Here is a 23880-nt window from a genome sequence, read left to right as displayed (position 1 = left end):
AAACAGACGCTGGCCCCGTCGCGATTGCGTCTCTCTCTCTCTCTCTCTCTCTCTCTCTCTCTCTCTCTCTCTATATATATATATATATATATATATATATATATATATATATATATATATGTCATTCATTCATCCCGCGTATCAGCCCCTTTCCCTTGCTCGCGTTGCATTCTTTCCCAGCCCGCGCATACGAATCTACGTCTCCTTTACTCATTGAGCGAGAGCTGCAGCTCCGCGTCTCTCTTTACTATACGCGACGCGCGACCCCCACCTCGCAACTCCGCTCTCCATTCAGGCTTCGACCGCGCGCTACAACGCCACGCACCACGTATATACCTATATACAGCCGCACCGGCAGACATGCGACGCTCAATGTGTGTACATACATTACGCACGCACGCTGCAGTTTACTAACCTGACCTACCGCGCGAGAGAAGCACGCCGCCGGCGAGCCAGTATAGCTGGCTACATACTGTTACCCCATTGGCCGCAGCATCTCTGCTTCTCGCTGCGATGTGCAGCCGGAGAGTTCGCGGGCTGGACGAGATCGATCGTCGATCCGCCGGGAAGAGAGTGTTTCGCAGGAATGAATGAACGAGCGGCTACTAATACGCCGCCGGGTATTTTTATCGGAATCTGCCCGACGTGACGCCTATATTTTTCGGCGGAGATCTGCGAGGTCGGCGGGACTGTAGCATAACATTCGCTTCCGTTAGTTTGTTAGTTTCCCACCGGCGATCCGCCATGGACGTGAGGAGGCTCGCTCCGCAAACGGGTTCTGCCTTTAATTTTAATGAGATTCAGGACGCGCGCGTCTTTTGGAATTTTTATTCTCTCTCTCTCTCTCTCTCTCTCTCTCTCTCTCTCTCTCTCTCTCTCTCTCTCTCCCTCTCTCTCTCTCTATCACTCCGGCTGACAAGAGCGTGCACTGTTTTTCCTTCCAACGGGCTATCTCGAGACAGAACTTCGGCGTCTGTGGAAAGACGTCTGAAAATGTTTAAAAGTTTCCTTATCGCGCGAGTTCGAACGCGTTGCGCAATTGCGTTCGACGGGAATAATCGACGAGAACCCGAGGCGATCGCTTCTTGTTTTGTCTTTCAAAATCGACGTTATAGCTCCGCAGAGATAGTCTGGCACGTCATACTCGAAAAATTCGATCTGCTCGACTGATATGCGAAAGAAAAATACTCGCTTCCGAGTACGAAACTCGAACCGCGCACGAAGACAAACTAAAATGATGTTTCAAACTGCAGAGACGACACAGAGCCAAGCTCTTTCGCTCGCGCAATTTTAAAATTAAATTCTTGTTATGAGACAACTCGCTGCTACACCAATGGCCTCTCTGCAGTCCTGAAAAATGATGTCACGCGCGCGGCCAGAGCTAAATCGAATTTTTCCTCGAGCGTTACGAATATAGATTACATGAAGTAATTCACAGGAATATATGTTCGTAATAAAAAAATTCTATCGATAAGATTGCAGTACATCAGTTTTTAAATAAACCAACGCGCGACTGGCGTGAATTAGTATATTTTTATCTTCGAAAAGAAAAAAAACCTACACACGTCGCACGATAAAAATCTGCCGCACATAGGAGAGCCACGAGCTTTATCTGTTTGTGTAATGCGGTGCGTACGGCTGATATTTTAGAAAATTTTCCTACACCACTCAGCGTCGAAAAAAATACTAACGAGACGGCGCGGCCCGTAAATTGAAAGTGCCACGTCGCCCTCATGAGCACTCGCGCGCGCGTTATAAATGAATCGTAAAATTTCGAGAAAGTGGTCTAGGCACTTACAGCCATGAATTATTTACCGAAGCGCGAGACGGCGAGAAAAAGCAGCGGATCAAGCTTTCGTGCAATTTGCGATGATTTTTCCTCCAAGCGTTTAATGAGACCGGAGCTGTGACGTGAAAACATTCGGGACTGCGTTGAACGAGCAAACTCCGACTCGGGAGTTGTTGACACTCGCGCCTTCACCTTGGCCTCTTTTTTTTCTTTTTTGAAAAATCAAAAATTCCGCTTCTCCGCTCTCAGACAGATTTCGCAAGCGATTCCGAGAGGAGGAGGAGGAGGTACCAAAATCGAGAGCCCGACGCAAAAGTTCACCGTGGACGCGTCATAACAAGCTTCTCGGAAATGTTTTCGGTCTCTCGAAACATACGAATTTTGAACCGCCGAGATAAGCTATTCAGTTTCATTTCGTTGACCGGCCGTTATCGGAGCCGTCACGGTGTTCTCTTTTTCCCTTCCCGAACGATGAGTCGCTTTCGGCGCGCGCCGCGCTGACGAGAAGGAAAATTTTTAATATTCGTTTGACCGATAAAAATTTATCAAATTCCAGCCGAATGTTTTCGAAATGCAAGGGGCCAGCGCGTGTGCGCGCGAGCGTCAATTTCGATCCACAAATATTGATTCTCATTGCCGATGGCAAATAGACCATTCGAAAAAGATAAAAACGCTTAGCCGAGATAAAAATATAAACGTCCAAACAAAATAATGTTTCGAAAGGCGCGTTTCGGGTTCCCGCATTAAACTTTTGCCTGAGATTTTTGTGCGTCACGCGCGAGGCACGACGCGGCGAAGTAAGTCCATAGATCCTCTAAAAAATGTTTATACTATTTCGGGAATATGTAAAAGCACAAAATGAGTCATAGCGCGGCGCGTCAACTCCCGATAGCGCGCGTAAAAATGGATAACGCCGCCGCGCGTATACGTTTCCAAACGCCAACGAGCTCGTCATTAAATTCTAGCCGGGACTATTTATAAGTTCCAGCCGGCCGGATTTTTTGTGTCTCGCGGTATTTATCGAATCGAAATCACAAACGCCGCGGACGTTCCGCTTACGAAACGACCGGTGGCGCAAGCGCCGCCTCGGCCGAAATGATGAAATTCCTCGCTTTGAGAATCCCTAGCCGGACGAAAAGAAAAAAATCTGGCGTCGCTTCTGTTCAGATAGCAGCGTATCGTCGCCCGCGCTTGCTTCGCTAGAAAAATGGGGGCTTGTTTGGAATTTCGGTGGATCGATGGCGATGACCGAGGGCGATTCCGCAATCAAAAGGAAAAATCTTGAGAAAGCTCCCGCAGTCGTGAGAGAAAGAGAGAGAGAGAGAGAGAGAGAGAGAGAGCTTGAAAAATTCCGCGAAGGCGAAGATAATTGTATTTTGACTGCCGGCCGCGAGTGAAAAATCACTTCCTTTCTTCCCGCGAACAATTTCTAATTAAAATTTTTCCGGCGCCCGATGCTACCCCCTCCCGCGGCTCAAAACAACAGTTAATGAGTTTTCCAATTATCAGCTCCCTCTCTCGTCGCTGGAGAAAAGGAGGAGGCGGCGGCGACGGGTTAGCGTACACGTACACACGCACACACACACAGGTGTGGCAGGTCCGCAAACCTGCCCTCTCCCTTTCTCTCTCTTGCGCGCGCGTCTGCTGTGCGGCTACGGGGGCTTATTAAATAAAAACTAATGACCCGCGGATTAATTAGGTCGCGAATCGTTAGCGCCAGCGGCGCAGCTTTGCCTTTTTCCCCTCCCCCGGCCCACCCGCTCTGTATCCATCTATGGCGAGGGGCTGCAGCGCCATTTTAATGAAAAATACTTGTTAAAAGTTTCGTATAAAAGCACCGACGAGGCCGCGTGCTTTCCGAGTGGATAAAGCTGGGGGAGGGGGGGGGGGGGCACGGCTATGGGCGTGGGTGTATAGGGGCGCAAAAAACTTTGGCGAAATCGAGTCGCGCGAAGAAATTTGCAAGATCTTTGCGCAATCTTTATACACCCCCTCGTGCGCGGCCTCCGGTTTACTCTCTTTTTACTCTGTGCTGCGGGATAAGCCCTCGCTTTATTAAGGCGCTCTCGGATTTATTTCGCGCATACACTGCAACGATCGACTGTACCACATTTTCGTTGTTTACACACTGTGGTACTAAGAGGTTGAACTTTGACAGTCGAGACGTCGAGCGGGGAACTATGCAGCCGCAATGCAACAGCGTAGACATTATTCAATTCTCAACTCGGCTTCGTTCCTCACAAGGCTGCTTTTCGTGAAGCCTCTCTCTCTCTCCATCCCCTCCTTCGAATAGCTGCGGAGGAATTCCAAAGAGTCGCTCGGTTTTCTCCGCGCGATCGATCCACGGAAAAGAAAGGAAACGAGAAAGGCGGAGAGGAAAAACATCGCGAGAGAGGCCGCCTACTCGCGCGTCGTCGCGCAGAGGAGGAAAAAATTGCGTCCAAGTTTCTTTTCCGATTCGACGCACCGGCGGCGGCGAATATTTGCCCTGCCGTATATAAACTTGATGCCGGGGAAAATAATATCTAATAAAATTGTCTGGCTTCGCTCTCGGCGCTCGATGCGTTTCTTCACATCCGCTCTCGCGGAAAAACGTATTAATCAATACATCGCGAGAGCTTGTGTGTACTGCGCGCCAGCGTTGATTCGTCGCGGTTGTACATGTCGCGTCTTTACCGCGCTCTCGACTCGATATTAATCTCGTTATAATATGGCGCCTGCAGCTCTTTCTATGTAGCGTCGCGCGGAGAAACGCAAACAAAAGTGAAAGCCGACGACACGATAGCTGCGCCATGAATCACGCGCCGCAATCACATTTTTTTTCTTTCGCTGCACATGCAAAAATAAGGCGGGCAAAAAAGTGCTGCTATCGAAAAACGGGATGAGTCACAATTATGTGTAACGCTGCGAGACCAGGAAAAATTGCATGCAGTGGTACAGTCATCTCGAATGAATCGCCGACGATCGGACGCAAGTGCAACGAGCAGAAGGGCAGGCGGGCTCCTCGTACACGAACGAAAAGATACCGAGACCGCAATATGGGACAGAAATAAAAAGTAAAATCGCGGAAATTTCGGCGAAAACGCGTGTAATTTCCGGCGCACGGGTGGTATCGGTTGTGCCGCGGCGGCAGCCCCGCAGCGAGGTATGCCAATGACACGTGCCACACGGCAGCCGCGGTGTGCGTATGGACTCTTTTTCTCTTCTTCTCTCCGGCTCTCTTTGGCCCGCGTGCACACGTACAGGCGAATGACACGCACACTCGCGAAAACTAAATCACCGAGCTGTCAGGGGCAGACTCCCGGCCGAAAACGCGCGCCGAGATGTTGCATATCGTGACTCATTTTTGCCCAGCAGCAGCACGTGCTCGTTCGCTCGCGCGCGCGCGCGTGTGTGTGTGTAAACTTTAAAAAAGTATCCCTTACTTGACTAGCGCACCAGCGGCACCACTATGCGCTCGTTATTGTTTTGTGTGTCCGGCGAATCGGGTACGTACTTTCGAGAGAGACGTAGAGAGCGGCTTTTCCTTTTTCGCGCTTTTGTCGATTGCAGGCCCCCGGCGGAGGCGCGCGCGAAACCCGGCCGAGCCGACGTAGATGTGCGCTTGTCACTTTAATTGTTTTTCGAGGGTATAGTTTCGATGAAAATATACAAGAGTCAAACGTCAAAAGTCCATCGTTTGTCGAGAGTTTGATCCGCACGCGTCCCGGAGAGCGAGGGCGCCGCGTTTTTCCTTGATTCCGAATTACCGACGATGCGCGGCTCTCGAGCGTCGATAAAGGCGTTGCGAAAAGAAGTCTGAAAGTGATCACTCGCGTTATACGTATACGGGAGGCACAAAAGAAAACGTGAAATGTGGAACAAAGCGGCAAGAAAAGAACAATCGAAGATAAGAAGTCTAGATTTCCGCATACCTTTTCTGTTCTACAAAACGACTTTTTATTGAATTCGACGAAATAGCGGCGGTATGGCGCTCGCTATAGAGGCTCGGACTTTCTAAAATATATATACTTTAGATCGGAGCACTAATGCTATATACTTTTGCCAGTCGCAACATAATTTCATGCTGGCTGAGCACGGAGCTCAATTGTTTTCGAAACCGTTTGAGCAAATATGATTCTAAAACCCGATAGCGCCGCTTTGCCTCTTACGCTGCTCAGTTGTGCTCCGATGTAATTCGTCAGAAATGAAAAAGAACGTAGTTGCGATTCTGAGAACGGTCGCGAGTTCGATTCGAAATCACGACTTGTAAATTGATTGAAACCTGCGTTTCCCATGCACATAAATAAGAAAGCGCGGCATTGTTATTGATACACAATGGTATTTAAGCCGAACCTAACGCCCGCCGACATATTTAGCTACTATCGAGCATCGAATATCTCTCGCTGTACGTTTTATCGATTGCACAATGCCGGCGTAGTTCTTTTTTTTTTTTTTTTTTTAAGCAGTCTTGTAATTTAATACACGGGGACTTTTGTGCTTGGTTATACACACGAATCTCGCCGGGTGCCGCCGCATTGTCGTGGCACAAAGAGTTCTATCAGCACGCTATTTCGAAATTGAAAGGCTCACCACCGAAATTCGATAATAGATACGTTTCTAAGCGAAACTCCAAGTTCTGCTTTATTGACAATTCGACTTTTACAATACACGCATCTCGCTCCGATCCGCGCCACTGGCGCTGGGCGAAATAAGCCCGCTTACCAATATCCGGAATTTTCGCAGGGAGTCGCGCATTACGCAAGAATTTGTCCCTGCTCTTTTGCTGGGCATTACACAGAGCGCGCGTAGATATTGATCTTACCGATGGGTCATTCCAGTGGATTTTCCGAGCGAGGGCCGCGCTGCAGCTCAATCCTCAACGCCGCTCCTCACAGCGTCAACCCTGGAAGCAGAGAAATGCCCGTGCGAATCCATTGAACGAATGTAAATTTCCAGCGTGAGTTATAGGTGCATTATAATGATTGGTTCCGAGGCTTTTTTGCCAGCGAAGCTCCGAAGAATATTGAAAAGGGCTATTGAGAGGCGAGAACGAGCTCTTCAAAATTCCGCAGCCGAAAAGAAGAGCACCGCAAGTGCAGCCGTTGGGGCGTCGAGAAGTTGTTTATAGGAAACACGCGCGCGGCTCGGGTCACAGGCGCACGAAAGCTATAGGTGGCAAACATTGGGCCCGAGACCGGAGCCGGTGCACGCCGATCAATCACGCAAGAGCGGAGCGAACGAGTCTCGCACATCCTTGATCTTGGCAGACTCGCGCGCAGAGCAACTGCTGTGCAGAGCCCTGCGGTGTAGGCGTATAAGTGGTCGTTGCGCGCTGGGACGATCGCGATAAGGACGAGGAAGCGAGGATAGTAGCGCGCGTACGCGCATTGACTATACGCGCGCTGGATCCACGCGATGATAATGAAACGGGAGCCTGAGACGTACCTGATGCCGATGCCACAGCGGCTCCCCGCCGCGTCGAGCTTTCGGCCAGATAGCCGGAGGATACTGCGGACGGGACACAAGGGTGGGTCGTTAATTTTTGTTCAAAAGAGATGATCTCTGCGCGATGGGAAATTTTCTTCCGGTGAAGTTATATCGAAAATTGAAAAAGACTGTAGGCTCAGTTCCCATGGGGTTTCGAAGAGACACTGCGCGCACCATTTCCAGGCTGAGCCGCGTTGCCAACAACAGAGACAGCTGATGGAATATTTACAGCAAAAGTAACGTATGCGGCGGTGTAAAATTTTCGATTTTACAAAAATAAAAAGTTGTATAAAAATTGCGCGCCGGCATGGAAATTGTACGCAGAAGCCGAGTCACGCGATATTCAATAACTCGCCTAGCACATTACGTATATAGTTACAGTCATGAAAGTTGAAAATGTTTCTTTTTTAAAATTCAAAGCTGCACTTTGGAAAGTAACGAAACACGCGCCGTTTTTTCCGAATCGATTTTCCATATTTGCTCTTCACGGTCGCGCTGGCGTAAAATAAATAATTTGCACGCTCCACATGGTTTGTTATAACATATGAGTAACTCGAAATGCAAAATATGTGTTTCGCTTCTTTCATCTAGATTGCAAGGCATACAACGGCACGGAAATACCGTTCAGATTTTGAGAAAACTGAAATATATTAGTGCAAATCCACAGAAAACCGGACACTTCGGGGGTCTGAGTGAACAAAATTGAAATTAGAGGCACACCTACCAGACCAACTTTTTTGGAATTCTTATGCCACCCAGAACGAAAATTAAAATTCTATTATAGGAAATTAACATGGGGCAGATTAACGAAAACGAATTCTAAAAATGTGTATTAATACGATCAAAGTACCCGAAGAAAGCTTTAATTTGAGGGCTGATGGGTTAAAAATGGTTGTCAGGGTAAAAAGTTGTCTAGGCTTGAAAATAGCGAAAAATCATGAAAACTGCGATTTTTCCCATTTTTAAAAATCTCGAACTTTATCGAGAATCCCGAAAAATCCCGAGATCCTCGAAAAATTTCGAGATTCTTGAAAATTTTCACAAATCTGAAATATTTATACAAGAAAGCAATACAAAATCTATCAAGAGGTTATAGTGCCTTATATGGCATAAATCTAATAAATGTGAAAAATATATCTTTCGTATTGTCTGATTTTCCACAGCGTATAAACATCAATGGGAATTCCAATCTTGATGATTGTCATAGCATACATATTCCAAGTTTTGAGTTTGATACGCTAAAATATTTTACGAAGATGCATTTGGAAGATAATCACCTTGATAGTGTGAACGTTTTAAGATAGGAATATCCTAAATTATGGATTTTGGTGCATCCTGGTTTTCAGTACGAATTAGAATTAGAAATAATTCAACAACTGAGTAAAGTAAGAGACACTAATGCTTCTGTTTCTGAATGGGAACTTGGTTGTGATACTCCTACTCATAAAAAATTATTGATAATATTTCCAAGTCAACTAAGAAGCTAGAATATTCCTTTTGAAATTGTTGTTCAGATGTCTGGGGATATTATTTATGTAGATGATGGAGTTCCTCATCAAGTAATTAACCTTGGTTTAAATATTTGTGAGTCAGTAAACGTGGAAAGCTCAGCATAGAATAGAGGAGCCCATACTTTTTGCACGTGTTCATGTTCGGGTGATGGATTGATACAGGTTAATGCAAATACAAAATCAACAATCATCAGCCACTCTTGTAAAAAAATTGATAAGCTGTACCGTTAAACATCGTACAGCTGAATTTTTAAATAATCGTTCCTGCCGATTTCATATTGATGTTCATAACAAAATATCAAAAACTTTGAAAATGAATTTATTGGTCTCAACGAACAATAAGTAAAAAAAGAAAGAAAAGGTTACAATTTAAATGTTGGAAAAAAGAATCGAATTGAAATAAAAGTGCGTTTCGCCTTGAATCTCTTGCTGGGCTCATCAGTAAGATTACGAGAGATTCTATCTTGGACGCAACATGGTAGAACTATTTATATATAAATTTTTAAAATAATTGATGACACATCAAAAATCGCTGCCAATTTTTTGACACGTAGCTTCTTCTAACTAAATTTGTAGTTCCATAAATAGATAAGATACAAGTAATAGATAAGATATTATTAAAATACACAGTATATTAATGCTTTTTTGAATATTTTCAATCTTTATTATTTCACTGGAGCCATTTTCTTAACAAAAGGCTATGTTATTCGGAATGATTTGATCAAAATCTTCAAAATAGGGAAAGCGTGACACTTCGAGGGGTGGTGCGCCCTGCACTCGCGCCAACTAACTGTTAGACGAGCGCTGTTATCATATAATTTTCATAAACAAATTTAAACCTCAATATTTTAAATACTATAGTCCTCATAATCTCATAAAATCATAAATTTTCTCAAAACATTCTGAACTTCAGTTAGCGAGTTATAAAGATTAACAAAAGTAGTAATTTTTAGTTCAGCGACTACTGAGAATAGGTAAAAGTAGGTATAGACAATATTCGCATACCTAAAATGTTTCAGACTATAATTATAAAGTCTACGTCAACAAACACAATTATTTAAAATTTTATTATTCTATTCTTAAAAATTCCATGCGAATGCATAGGTACATAATGTCGGTTTCGGATAGGGCTGCTAAATAATTTTGTGAATTAGTTATTTTGAAAACGCGTAATCGGCGTTCTGTCAGGCTAATTCTTTTGTAGTCTCGATGTTGCAATAGTTCTAAGGTGGGAGTTGTAGTGTCACATACGATCGTAACACTGTTTTTACTGCTGTCCGGATGAAGTTGTTTGGAATTATTGAAAGTCAGAGCAGGTTTTGTGGATGAAGGTATTGAGTGCTGTGGTTTTTTTACCTTTTTCTTGCGGGTCTTTGAAGATTCTGGTAACTGTACGTTGTTAAATAAGCAGTCGCTGAGAACAAGTTTTTGTCCAGCCATATTGGAGCAGTTATCAGATGCAATTGCTGATGTTGCTACATTGTAGACTAAAACCGAATTGAGTATACCACTGCTTTACGGGACCTTTTATATTATAGATTCATGAGTGGGGTGTCACTAAAATTGGTAAAGTGTCATGCGACTAATCAGAGATTAGTAGGTGTAATGTGATGATTTATCTGCCCTTGATCATTATTTATCGAGATTAATATTAATCAATCAAATTATTATACGAGACACTGCTATAAGACAAATCTTTAGTTAAATTTTCCCTCGTAGACAATTAAGCATATTATGGCAGTGATTTTATCGTCAACGCATGTTAAGATGACGTATATCTAGAAATGCTGGAAATACTTTTTGTACACATTTTTGTACAAATATCGCCATAATATGCTGAATTTTCTACCAGGGTATTGTAGAAAAAAATATAAATGTTTAGGATCTATAACTCACTTTTCATTTCAAGATTGAAAAAATTGATCTTAACTAATTCCTGGTCATAACAATGTTATGTATATGCCATTGGAAAAAGTTCGTGTATTATAATGTATAATTCATTATGAAATTCTTCCATTTTAAGTTTCCGTATGAAGGAAGCAAATGTGTCGAAGAGCCAAATTGGGCAAGAGAGTGAAAAAGCGAGGTCAAGTTTTTTCCGAAAAATTCCATCGACTTACTCGATATTTGCGACGCAAACTGAAAAGAAAAAAGGTCGACAGTCGCGAGACGAAATAAGGAATCGAGGAAACGAGGTTACATCGCTACCTTGAACCTCGCGAGTGCGCAGTGTCGGCGGCGAAATTCACGTGTGACCCAGCTCAGGTGCGAGGAAGACAGCAACACAAACAAGGACGTCTCTCTTCCTTTCCGCCGCCGGCATGTGTGTCTGCGTCGGCTTCGTACGTATACACACAGCTGCGGCTTTTATCCACTCCTCTCGCGCTCGCTCAGGCGCGTATTACGAGGAGGCAGAGAGAGAGAGAGAGAGAGAGAGAGAGAGAGAGAGAGAGAGAGAGAGGGCGCTCGTCGAGTGCTCGTTTGCCGCAGCTCGACTGCGGATCGAGTGAGCCAATTTGACGAGACAGAGACAACTGGCTATGGATCAGTCGGTTCGGCAGCTCATTTGCATGCCGCATTTCGAGAAATTTGCCGAAAGCCAATGGACTGACAATACGTTGAGAATATCCTGGAAAACGATAAACAAAGTGCGCGAGGACCGATTTGACATTTGCATAAGCATCGATTTGTCGGACTCTTGCGCGAGTATACGTATTGCAGAATAATCGTGGAAGGGGCCCCTCGCAAATCCAGTCGATAGCACTATCTCTCTTATTCTGCTTCTCCTACTGCCGCCCCGCTTCTCCATTCCCGCCCCGCTTCTCCTCGAGAATTCGCTCTGTTATAGATTAAATTTTTTTACGGCCAAGATATTGATTGTTGCTTTTTATTAATGTTGCATTAAAGTGGCGCGGCGCCACTCGCGCGCGCGCGCTCTCCGACGAATGGGGTTGCAAGCGCCGGCCGCGGCGGTGGATAAGCCGGCTGCGAAGAGAGGGATGAAGATAGGTATAGAGACCGAAAGCGCAGATAGACAGGGGAGAGAGGAGGGTATGTATCGAGACTCGGCGGGAGCCGAGGAAGGGGCAGACAGACGATCGGCGAAAAAGAGGCGAAGAAAAATTAGATGCCCGCAGTGGGAGAGCGAGAGAGGAATCGCGAAAAACGACGGAGATGCGAAGCGACGGGGGGGGGGGGGCGGCGAGAGGGAGCCGAGACAAACGGGGGGTAATGACGGAGAGAAAGAGAAACGCGGGGGGAGGCGAGTTTGCGCTCCCGCTATCGGCTATAAATATGGGAAAAGAGAAACAAAGAAAATTAGGGGCTATGCGCGAGGGAGAAGGATTGACGAAGAACCCGGCGCGGCGACAGAGAATAAATATAACACGATGCGTTTCGCGAGCAAGCCGCCTCGGCTCGAGGAGAAAAGTTGTGCACGACGCTCGTCAAAGTTTGATGCGCGAATATAACCGGGCGACGACGCTGAATTTCATCTGCTGGTCAACCGCTCGGCGGACGCGGCTGCGGGTCGATAAGCCTATTTATAGATTCGCCTCTACATATATACTTTTGTGTGTGTGTGTGTGTGTGTGTGTGTGTGTGTGTGTGTCTATATATATATATATATATATATATATATATATATATATATATATATATATATATATATATATATATATATATATATATATATATATATATATATATATATATATATATATATATATATATATATATATATATTATATATATATATATATATATATATATATATATATATATATATATATATATATATATATATATATGGGTGTGTGTGTGTGTAATTAACCCGAGAATACAAACAGAGAGTTGAGCCCCTGCACGGACTGCCGCCGATGCGTGAGTCTGGAGCTAACGAACTCGTGCTCGCGGTCTAAAAATACAAGCGCCATAATCAATCCGCGCAGAAGTGCGATAGCCCGGTTCGCTCGTCTGCAGGGGAAGAAAATATCGCCGCTCGTGTATTTAGCACTGCACTCGGGGGAGGAATCGGGCGCTGCAGTCCGACGGAGGGGCGGAAGACTCGATACAGCCGAACGATGCCGAAATCGCGCACGCGACGAGAAAAAAGGGAGGAAAAAGAGCGCGGGGCAAAAAAAGACAGCGAGTGTATAGCTACGCTCGAAAGAAACGTCCGCGGAGGGGATGACGGGGTATAGGCGCCGGCGCGAAGCCCGACTCGCTCTTTCTCTCTCTCTCTCTCTCTCTCTCTCTCTCTCTCTCTCTCTCTCTCTCTCTCTTCCCCGCGACTCGGCGTGCGGAAGGAGGAAGAGAACTTCGCCGGGGCCCGAAGTTCGGCAAAAAGAGGAGCGGGCGAACGAAGATTGATGGCCCGAGGCCGCCGCCGCCGCCGCGGGAGGAAGGTGGAAGAGTGCGAGGGGACAAAATCGAAGCGGATTCGCGGACGTGCAGTGCACGCGGGCACGCGGAAGATTGATGCGGGCATTTTTCGTATATCCCGCCTAGTCCATAGTCTTGCGCGGAGAGATAGGGGAGAGCACTTGCTGGGCCCTTTGTTTGGCCGCGGGTGCGCGCCTACCCTTTCGGCCCCCGCCATCCGCCGGGGCACTTTGTCATACGCGCCGTAGTCGCGAGCTGGACGCGCCTGCAGCCCTTGTGGCCGCGCGCCGGCGGCACAAATGGAGCCCCTCTCCGCAGTCTCGTGTCCCAGACACATTTTCATTTTCTATCGACCGAAGAAAAACTGACCCTCCGTCTTCGCCCCGCACGGTCCATCGCTTTTACCTTCCCGTCTTCTACGCGGCTTTTGGCTTCGCCTTTAATGAAAAAACTCGGCTGGGAATTTGGCACTTTTTGGCCAGAAAATGGACCTTTTTTCATTTTTAGTCACATTACCGGATTGAGATCTGTTTTGGTGATTGGGCCATTCACATTGGTGACAAAGCACATCATCAATTTAGAATGGGCCTATTTTTCTAAAAACAAGTTTTACCGGTTGGTAAGTGATTTAGTACCTGGAAGAACGTGACGTTATTGCATTAAATGAATCTTGGATCCGACTGAAATTCCTGGAAAATTATCGCTTCCACCAAACCCACGGGTATACATTGGAGGTTGAAATTCGTCGAAATGAAATTTGTGGATTTGAAAAATCTGGCATTTTACGTACGTTTGACGATAAGCGCGTAAATTTTTAAAACTGTTTTTTGTACAGCGTGAAAAACTTCTAAAAAACAACGGATGTGAAGATCTTCATCAAATAAATCGGAAATTATAGTTTCTTGGAAATGCACACGTTCAAACCAATGTTTTGCTTGATATAGTTCGCCGAAAATACACGAAAAGCCAGCTTCAAAATCTTCGGCGTATCCACCTGTATATCTGATGTATTTTCAACGAATCTTCAAATAGTATTCTTATTAACTTTTTTAGCGAGTCATGTTCAGCAAGTTTTTCGTCCAATCAAAGGTCTATTTCTCTGTCGAAAAACGACGTAAACTTTCGTAGAATTTTCCATACAATTTGTACAGAGGTTTTGAATCCTATAAACAGAGCCCATAGAACTTGTTTTAAAAAAGACGTATTGCGATGATGTAATAAAATTCGTTTTAAAGAATTGGGCAAAATCTGTAGTTAAATTTCTTAAGCTGAAGATATTTTTGAGTTTTGCGCATAACTAAAGGAAACATCGAGAGCCCCGATGTTTCCAGCCTCTTTGACATTTTGAGTTTCATTGAATACAATTATTATTGAAACAATAATAAAAAAGCGCCGGCAAAACCAGACGACGTAGAAAAAGCGAGGGAGAGCCAAACTTTTTTCAGTCTCAAGTTTTTTGCTTCGCCGCCTGCTCCTTCTCTCCGTCTTCTCCGCTCGCTATTTTCTCCTACGAGGTGGTGGGGGGGGGATAGAGAGCCGAGGAGAGTAAAAAAATGCGCGCAGAGCGAGCCAGAGCGAGGTGAGCAGTGCGGCGGGTAAAAAAGGTGCAGATCGATGCCGCGTCTGTCTCGGGCGAATTTCATTTTCGCGAGATTTCCTATAGGCTCCTGCTTCTTGCTCTCTTCCGTGTTCCAGCGCTGCGTCTTTTTCTCTTTCAGCCGTAAGCGATACATCGAGTGCTCGCGAAAGCGAAGGACTGAGTGAGAGCTCGGGCCCGACGATGCGTCATCGGATTTTGAGAATTTTCTGGCGGGGGCGCAGTCAAGAACAGTTCTGCGGGCCTGGCGTTTTTCGCAAGGAACGAGTCTCTCCCCTCGAAAACCCGCGCCTACACGTATATGTATTTGACAGAATGTTCGTTGATAACGCGGCAATTTCGTACGCACATCAGAGAGTGGCGAAATTTCGGCAACAAAAAAATTGTTGCGGAGAAACAGCTTTTACGTTTTCCATCACTTTTTGCACGCCCAATTAAAACATGTACGGGCAACGCGTTTTTTTTTTATTTATTTTACCCCTTCGCAATAACACTTGAATGTATTACATCATAGTGCGATGTTGATTTGTTCGGATGTTTTTGCAGGGAATCCAATTTGAATTCGATAGTTTTGCCAGTGCACTTACATTACCTTTGATTACAATTAATCGCTATTTCTACTATTCGGGGAAGCCGTTCTCATTCGGCGGCGTGTATCGTAATCACGTTGCAATGAAACCAGACCGATTCACTGACAGAACTATATATGAAAATTTACTACATATGTAGGAAAAAATACTATATTAGATAGTAACGCCAGGTCATACTCGCTCCATGACGATTTTTACTATATTCATAGTAAAAATTGTTAGACTTATATTAAAATTTGTTACGTGTTTACTAGAAATTACTAGATTATATATTAAAAATTATTTTAAGAATTTCTCCGTGTGCCAGAATTTGAGGTTATAAAGTTGATTTATGCAGTTATCAGAGACCAAAATCTATAATTTTTTGTCTATCTGGTATTATTAAGTGATAAAATATCATTCGCTGCTATTATTTATTAATTTTGGTCAATTTATTATTAATATTAACTCATGAGTAAATGTGATTAATATATCAGATTTGAAATTTAGTACATAACAGTACTGTTTGGGTAAGTGGTCAGCGCGCTCGACTCCCATTCCAGAGGTCCAGGTTCGATTCCCGTTGCCGCAAAAAAATTTCTTTCTTTCACTTAACAACATTAAATATGAATAATAATAATAATAATAATAATAATATTCGAATAAGCGCGTAAAATTGGCCAGCAAAAAAAAATAAATTTTTTCAAATTTCATTTCAGTATAGAAATTACTATCTGAGATAGTAAAATTGAATACAAAGCAAGTATAACCGTCCGTTACTATATAATATAGTAATTTTTCCTGCATATGTAGTAAATTTTAATATCTAGTTTCATCTCAGTGTTGAAGACGGAGCAAATCAGCTCGAACGCGCACTTTATAAGCGGCAATAGAAGGTTTTTATTTTTGAATTCGGCATCGAAATAAATGTTTTATCTCGTACACCTTGCGCGCAATAAAAAATTACAAAGAGCATGCTGTCCGCAGTGCGACGCGGTGCAAACAAGCGCATAAATCGCCCGAAAACGCTTTGAAGTGCTTTGGAATACGCAAAGCGCCAAACAATAGTCCCCATCAGACGGGGGTATCCGATTTGCATTGCGCGTATACTCTTTTTCGGGATCATTTTTTTGGAAAAAAAAACCTTCAGCCCGTTGTCGAAATCCAATACCGACTGCATCAGACAATCGCAAACAGTGTACACGATGAGCGATAATAAAATGCACGTACACGACGACGCGCATCAAAAGCAAAAAACGCTTACAATAATGGAGATAGCGCAGATGCGAAGACCCAATGCCCACACAAGTGCGCATCTTGAATTACAACCCCTCGCTATATACGTCTTCGCAAAAAAGAATCATCGCGATCGATCCGCGATTCGCAGTAGTCAAACAATTCGTAATGGCCCACTAGGCTCTCTCGCCGGCTGCAGCAAGAGCGAAAGGGAAAATCTCCGATGGCAACGCGCAGTACAGAGCAAGGGCGCGCGCCACCGAGTGAGCACATATTTGTCGCGCAAACACGCGAAGCCCGCTGCTGAATTCGCGTTGTTTGCCGTCTACTCGGTCGCGCGCGAGCGCCGGGCCAGGTGAGAACGAAAAAGAGCAAAGTCACACAGGCTGCACGTGCGTGCGAGCCGGGCCGCGCACGCGTATGCCAGGTACCTCGATGGCAAGTAAAAACGCCGGGAAAACGAAAGGAAAAAGCGGCACGCGCCTCTCTCGCATCGATATCGCGCGCGCAAAAAGTGGCCGCCGCCGCCTGCAACGGGACAACACAAAGAGAAAGGAATTGACAAAGCGAGAATGCAAAACTCGAAAGCGAGCAGCCAGCCGTTGACAAAGAGAGCCCGAAAAAAACTGCGCGCGCTTTTTCCGACAGGCGACGCAGCGCGCGGTGATTCGCGAAAACCGCGCGCTCGGCTCCACATATATACCTATATCTCATTAGACGCGCGAGCGCTATAACTCATTGCGTGATGCCGGGCCAAGGGACAAGGACGGCCTTGCCGCCGCTGCGGATTACGGCCCAAGTCGCGCAGCTGCGCCGTGGAGAGAAAAAACTTTTCTCTGACCAAGCTCGGCCTTTGGAAGAGGGAGGGCTGCGACTTCCCTTTGTTTCCCCTTGCCGTTTTAAAGTTCTCGCTTCTTTTTTGCGCGCGCATTTTTAAAAGGGGGCGAGAGATGACGGGGCGCAAAAAGAGGGAGCAGCGGCGGCAGCAGCCCGCGTCGCAGATCGATGAACATCGGCGGGCGAATTTCCGAACGCGCGCACAGTCTCGGCTATATAAGCACGTCGCCGTCTGTCGCGTGCATGGGCGTATCGAAACAAGAGGATGGCGCTGCCCTAATTACTTCTGGGAGAGATGTGCGCCCCCCGGCTTTTCTGCGTATATTTTAAGCAGATATCCTCGTAATTTTATCATTGCTCGTGCAACTGTAAAATCACCTTCTGATGCTGGCGCAGCTCGGCTGTAATCGCTGGGCCGATTCAATCTCCAATTAGTGAACGCATTATTTCTGTATCATTATGATTACCGCGTTGATCATCGGTAATGCGATTCACTTAAGCGAGAGATTTTTCTTAGCAAGGCGGCTGCATTCCCAAAAAGCAATTCGCGGAAGAATTCCGCTGACTGGCGCGCCGGCCTGCGAGAAGAAGGTTCTATTTAAAACCTAAAAACTTGCCACGCGCAATGGTCTATACAGCGTTTATGTGTGAGGCGGCTTTTGTACAAGGGAAACCCCCTTACTGGCTGCTACTTCCAGGCCTTCCCGCAGCCGCAACTTCGTCAAATTTCCACGAATAGCCGCTGCCGACTCATATCTATCTCTCTTGTTTGAGTCAAATCACAGTGCGAAACTGGAAATTCTCATCGTTTCCAGTTCGATTGAAACGATAAATTCTCGGTTATGTGGATTGTAGGACATTTTTTCAAGCATCAGTATCGACATTTGCGACTTGCATATACTCATACTATATTTTTCTTTTGCATTATGAGCAATTGACGCATTCGTGCTCTACGAGCATGACTTCGCTGGTTCAAAACTTTCTCGATTTGTTTTTTAAACAATATAGTGCAATAAAAATTCGCTCATTCAAGAACGAGTAGTTTTTCCCGTGTCAGTGCCTTACCTGATGTATTTTACCCTTTATTCCTCCTCCCCCTTTTGCTGCGTGTCGGGTCTTCCCAGTTCACTGGGAACAATAACTAGAGCGAGTGGAGACGCCGAAGAAACAACAACGGTAGCTTTAATTCAACTCGACATAGCCGACCTAAACCGAAGAACCGAAACGGGACGAAACGGAAATATGTAAGTGCAGCGCGAGGCTCGTGGGGGCATTATAACGACGATTCTCCGTCTCTGTCTTTCCTTCTTTCTTTCTTTGCGGCGCACACTCTCGCTGTGTATCCGCATGGCGGGCCTTAATAGCGTTTCGAAAAATGCACTTGTTCCAATCGCAAAGAAACTCCTTGTGTGTTTGTGTGTACGCGTGTGTACGAGTCGTGCGATTCCGCGGGAGATGACTTCGATAAAAGTGAGCGGGATCAAGAGAGAGAGAGAGAGAGAGAGAGAGAGAGAGAGAGAGAGAGAGAGAGAGAGAGAGAGAGAGAGAGAGAGAGAGAGAGAGAGAGAGAGGAAGAAAGACGGAGCGTTGCTAATTGCCCCTGCATTGTCTTGTTAGGAGAATTCCCTTCTCTGATCTTATCGCAATGATATTTATTATTAGGATAATTGTTTTTTCTGTTGTTGTTTTAATTTCTTTTTTACCGTAGTTTCCGTCGCTGCTATTTTTACGTTTTTAATTAGAACGACGGCTGCAAACCTCAAAAGTTTTCGTATTTTTTCGTTTTGCCACGTATCATTAGATAAAAAAGGGACAATGACGGAAGCACGTGTGAATATTAGAACCGGCGAAGAAAGGGAAAGAGTACACAGCTATAACATATTGAACCTGGCACCAATCAACGCCCCCCCCCTCCTCATTTTTGGCTTCAATTTTCGAGATATCGATTGTATAGGACTGGAGGGGGCTTATTTAAAATGGATGCATTTTAAAGAGGTCTTTAAAATGCAGAATAGCTTTTTTCCATTTTCAATGCGGGGTTGTATTTAAAATGCTCTAAAAGCACTTTTGATTTACATTTAAATAACCTTGGTATAAAATGAATTTTATAAATATTAAGCGCTGAACGCGAATACTTAACGAAACGACGGTAGCTTTATTTTCATTGTCAACTTTGATTTCATCAGTAACATGATGAAGCGTTATTAGTTTCGCGTTTCAGGGGGCTATTCGAAGTAACAATAACGTAGTTGATATGTTTCTTTTGCTGCTCTACCGTGCGTTGATTTTATTAACACGAGTATAATGATGTACATCAGCACAGGCACTTTTTCGCAGTTAAAAATACTGAAGCTAGCTCCTCCGGAATAAAACCGTATCTGATATCAGTCGAGGATCCGCGAGCAAAAAGAAAACAAAAGTCGCCCCGCATCCTTGCGAGTAATAACGGATTAATTATATTCACGCATCCTCGAAGCAGAAAAAACGACTATAGAAAAAAACGCACGATAGGGGGATTAGCTCCGAGTTCTTGGCTCGAGCCGTGGGTGCAGCCAACTGTCAGGCTCTCTCTCTCTCTCTCTCTCTCTTTCTCTCTCTCTTTCTCTCTCTCTCTCTCTCTCTCTCTCTCTCTCTCTCTCTCTCTCTCTCTCTCGCCCTCTGCAAGCAGCGTTTCCTCCATCCGTGTCATCCTAGCAGGCGCCGCCCGATGATTAAATTCGCCGACGAACGACGCGAGGCTCTTATCCGCATACGTATTAATAACGATATACGCGCGGCGGGGGAGGCCGGACTCGACTGGGGAAGGTAGTCTGCGGGCGTAGATTTTCGCGCACGGTGCGTGCATGGAGAAAACGCTGAAAAAGAATGATATTCGAGAGGGTGTGCAAAAAATTGAGGATGACAGGGGGGCGGTGAACTGTGCCGCCAGATGGAAGGAGGAGAAGACGAAGAGGGAGGAGACGCGAAGGGGGGCGTCGGCGTCGGCGTCGGCATCGGCGTCGGCGGCCAATTAATTAATTTCGATTATCAAGCGCTCTCGCGCCTTCCGCGCCAGAAATTTCGCGCGCTGTATAAATTTCCCTCGATATATATCGGCAGCCCACTGCTCAGGGGGATCTTCGGCCGGGCTGTGTATCTCGTTACGCGCAACGGCGCACACATCGTCGCTGCAAAAAGAGAAGAAATATGGAAAAGAGGCTCATCGATCTCCAGCCAACCGGCGCCACCCCCTGCACTCACCGGCTCGCGCTTTTTTTGCCTTCACTCGACTCACGACTCGAGAGGTTGTTCTGCTTCCATGCATATAGCTACGGGGGAGAAGTCGAGGCAGCTAATTCGCGCGGGGCAACGAATCGGCGCAGCGGCACTTCCCGATTCGAGAAATATAAGGGGCTGATTAAAAGTCGATAATTCCATTCCTCGATTTGCCCTCTTATATGCGCGACAGATAACTTATTCGAAGCGCATGACGCACACAATAACCAGATCAGTTCTAATACGAGTGTACGGTCCGAGCACCGCCTCGGGCTATTCGCCTTTTTTCCGCACTAGCCTTTCTCGCGAAATCTGCTTCTGACGCAGCTTTTGCTCGTTGCACATTCATCTTAATTAATATTTCCCATGAATAACGTGCTCTCCGCGCACAACGCGAGATTCGATTTAATCAGGCTTTCTTGTTTTTATGCCGGGATCGGCCGGCTTTCCTTTGAATTATGCGAGCCAAGGCTACTTTTGCGATCGGAATTACCGAGGAGCGACGTGACACCGTCGACAAAAGTCTTCGAGTTCGGACGCGGCGCGTTTTATTATCATCCGTTCGCTGGATGATAAAAGTCTATTTCCCTCATACGCGAGATTGCGGCAAAGCCGATTTTAATTAAATGTATGACGCTTTTGTAATTGGCTGCAGCTTTTTACGAGCGCCAATGTGGAACTTTGCGCGAGATTGACGTTAATTATGATTCTTTGAGTGCGCGCGCGCGCGGAAGAAACGTCGTCGAGTCTTTGAGTTCGATTCAGCACTGCCAGAAATGCATTAATAAATGGGTACAAGAGTAGGTTACGCTCGACTGTTGTGCTAATTAACTTGTGATATAATTTGAATTGTCACTGAAATTAGTTTTTAATTTCCGATTGAATTGACATGTCTTATGTTAAGAGGAAGGTTATTTTACCATGGTATAACTTTTGATCTATTTGTAGAAATTACATTAAAAACTTGTTTTGAAAAAGTGTCCTTTATTTAGCACATTCAGGAGCTATGTGCATATGGGTTCCCACGTATCTAAAAAGTAAACCTTAACGACAAAAATCGAGGTAATGTGCCATGATGACAAACCATCCATCATATTTTCGCATGATCTTTTAAATTATGATTGTCTGAATAAAAATTTAAATTAATAGTTCTTTCATTACATATTATTCATCTCTATGAAGTCACTATCTCATGTTATAAATTATGTTGGTTACAGAAAATAATCTTTGGTTAGCCTAATTTGCATCACATAACGATTCAATCCTTTTTGGAAAAGCTGCAGTGAATGAATTATTTTAAAAGGTTTACAACGATTTTTTATCGCGTAAGCTAGTTTATGACAACGTGAGAAATAAGAGGGATATCAAATAAAAGAAAAAGAAAAACTCCGCCGCAGTTTGTTGCAATGTAATATAAAAGCGGTGGTTTAGTGCCTAACTTCAATGCGATCCTTGACCCATGGCATCAGAGCAATGAGCTTATATATTTTACTTTTCTACAGTATTGTGCGCCACGATCAGTTACATATTATATGAAACCATACCGTGTGTAAGTCTTTTGCGTTTAGTGTACATAGGCAAAATCGATCAAGAACCTTGTTTCTATCTTGAGAAAATTTGTTCTATTTCCGATACTTTAGTAGTGTCGAAGTCATATGAAAGTTGATCAAATTGATCGTGAAAAATGCGTGTTACATTTTTTATTCATTAAGTGTAGAAGTAGATGATTCATACCAATTACTCTGCTTTACTTTGCTTTGATGTTCGAAATATTTAGGTAAATCGTTCGACGCATTAGTTGATATAGATTATTAATCCAAAGTTAAAAAAAAATGTCTGCCAAGTGCGAACACATTTTGAGCTTGCTTTTTTCTAGTTTCGGTTTACGTACAAACGTTGAGTTATGTGATGCACGAAAATAAACATTGAATTCGTAATTTGATTTTCCGATGGATAGATACCTACTACAGGTAATATTACCAATTGCAATGGGAAACAAGTTGTTTTTCTTGAATCTGTACAAATGTTTAACAAAATTGTAAATTTTTTTTTAATATTGTCGAGTAACACGTATCATGGACTGTTACAATGCCGCTACCCTAAGCGGGTCTTGGGCGTTGTCGTCCAGATCGGACGGGTGGGTGCCTATCACCACTACACAGCGCGTCCTTAGGTTGCGGATAGAGGAACAGCCCCTGAGAAAGAGGTTAGCTGCGAATAAATTGAATAAGCAGCCGCGGACAGCCGATAGGAACAGGCGTGGGTGTGATGAGCCCACACTGTCGAACGCATTCATCTAGAAACATTACGCAAGCACCACAACAACAAAAACACTTCACATTATCTCTTATCTCTTAATCTATCTCTTTCATCACACATTACAAAAATGGGCAAAAATCCTGCTGCCGAGGAGGATGTGGGAGCGATGACAACTGCCCCGAAAGGGGATGTGTAGAATGATTCGTCACCTGGTCTTACGCGGTAACGATGCCAGCGAAGGCGCGCTGCCTTGCAGGGGGGCGTTAGGATGCGAGAATGAAACCGTAGTGTGTCTGACGACGAATTGACACTGTCCTCGTCAAAGTCGGAAAGCTCTCATACTTAGTTCTAGAGAGGTATGGGGGTTATCACCTCTAGAACGGTGGACTCACCTGCGATCGGAACAGGATCCGAAGCGCGCGGGTTTAACATAACATCATGGCTCAAAAAAATCAAATCCGAACCAAAAGGGACTTAAGGGTCGGAACTTGGAATGTTCGCAGTCTATACAGAGCAGGTGCGTTTAAAGAACTCGTAAAGGAAGCTGATAGGTACAATCTAGATTTGGTAGCAATACAGGAATCGCGGTGGCCAGATGGCGGAGTACTAGCATCGGGTAACTTCACGTACCTATATGGGGCCGGGAGTGGGGGATCTCTAGGCACCGGATTTCTCGTAAGCAAAAGCATCATACATTCGGTTAAAAGTTTCATATCCGTCAATGATAGGCTCTCGTACATCATTATCGAAGGTGAATGGTATAGATATGTATTTATTAATGTACACTGCCCTACGGAGGACAAAGAAGAAGAAGCTAAGGATCTCTATTACGAAACTTTAGAGCAGGTAATCTACCAGTTCGCGTCTTACGACACAAGAATAGTAGGCGATTTCAATGCTAAAATAGGTAGGGAGGAAATGTTTAGGCCTACTATAGGTAAGGAAAGCCTGCACGAAGCCAGCAATGATAACGGT

The 23880-nt window shown here is 44.9% G+C and overlaps 1 protein-coding gene across 24 annotated transcripts in view; it reads right to left on the bottom strand.

The window, feature by feature from the left end:
* LOC100116237 (longitudinals lacking protein, isoforms N/O/W/X/Y) overlaps positions 1 to 23880 on the bottom strand; it is a 175681-nt gene that overhangs the window by 92459 nt on the left and 59342 nt on the right. For 5 of the 24 annotated variants that reach the window (XM_008204142.4, XM_032602195.1, XM_008204144.4 and 2 more), the window contains one exon: positions 6594 to 6674. The exons of the other annotated variants lie outside the window; for them this stretch is intronic. The gene's annotated coding sequence lies outside the window, so the exon portion shown is untranslated. The remainder of the gene's footprint in view (positions 1 to 6593; positions 6675 to 23880) is intronic. 24 annotated transcript variants of the gene reach the window in all.

Source organism: Nasonia vitripennis, chromosome 1 (genome assembly GCF_009193385.2).
Source record: "Nasonia vitripennis strain AsymCx chromosome 1, Nvit_psr_1.1, whole genome shotgun sequence".
Classification (NCBI taxonomy): domain Eukaryota; kingdom Metazoa; phylum Arthropoda; class Insecta; order Hymenoptera; family Pteromalidae; genus Nasonia; species Nasonia vitripennis.
The sequence above is the reverse complement of the archived record's forward strand: the minus strand, read 5'-3'. Positions and strand labels throughout refer to the sequence as shown.